At 42.6% G+C, this 477-nt stretch overlaps 1 protein-coding gene and 1 long non-coding RNA gene across 3 annotated transcripts in view; one reads left to right on the top strand and one right to left on the bottom strand.

Moving 5' to 3' along the window:
* LOC106868198 (methionine--tRNA ligase, mitochondrial) overlaps window positions 1–477 on the bottom strand; it is a 30,350-nt gene that overhangs the window by 12,314 nt on the left and 17,559 nt on the right. The window lies entirely within an intron of this gene.
* Window positions 1–477, top strand: part of LOC106868199 (uncharacterized) — a 71,477-nt gene that overhangs the window by 62,568 nt on the left and 8,432 nt on the right. The gene's annotated exons all lie outside the window — the stretch shown is intronic.

The raw sequence follows: 477 nt of genomic DNA, 5'->3' as shown, positions 1-477 counted from the left end.
ATATATATATATATATATATATATATATACGACTGGCTTCTTTCAGCTTCCATCTACCAAATCCACTCACAAAGCTTTGTTCTGCTCAAGGCTATAGCAGAAGTCACTTGCCCAAGGTGCCATGCAGAGCGACTGAACCCAGAACCATGTGGTTGGGAAGCAAGTTACTTACCACACAGCCACACCTGTGAACAGAGCAGATGCACTGCAATCTTTAATCACAGCAGCCATATGGTAGAGGGAGAGTGAGAAGAAGAGAGAGATGCAAAAGAGGTATGAGGAGGAGAGACATGCAAGAGACAGCTGTGATTGATGGTGGTATGGGTGACAGACAGGTTTGTGAGGTGGGAGAGTTGAAAGTGTTAGAGGGATGAGAGGCAGCTGATGATGTAGGCTTGGTAGAAAGTGTATATCTACATACATACTTAATGGTGTGTATAAAGAAATGTAATATATACACACACCATTAAGCAGGAT

The sequence above is a fragment of the Octopus bimaculoides genome, chromosome 10, assembly GCF_001194135.2.
Source record: "Octopus bimaculoides isolate UCB-OBI-ISO-001 chromosome 10, ASM119413v2, whole genome shotgun sequence".
In the NCBI taxonomy this organism is placed as follows: domain Eukaryota; kingdom Metazoa; phylum Mollusca; class Cephalopoda; order Octopoda; family Octopodidae; genus Octopus; species Octopus bimaculoides.
Note: the sequence above shows the minus strand (reverse complement) of the source record. Positions and strands in the feature narration are given on the sequence as shown.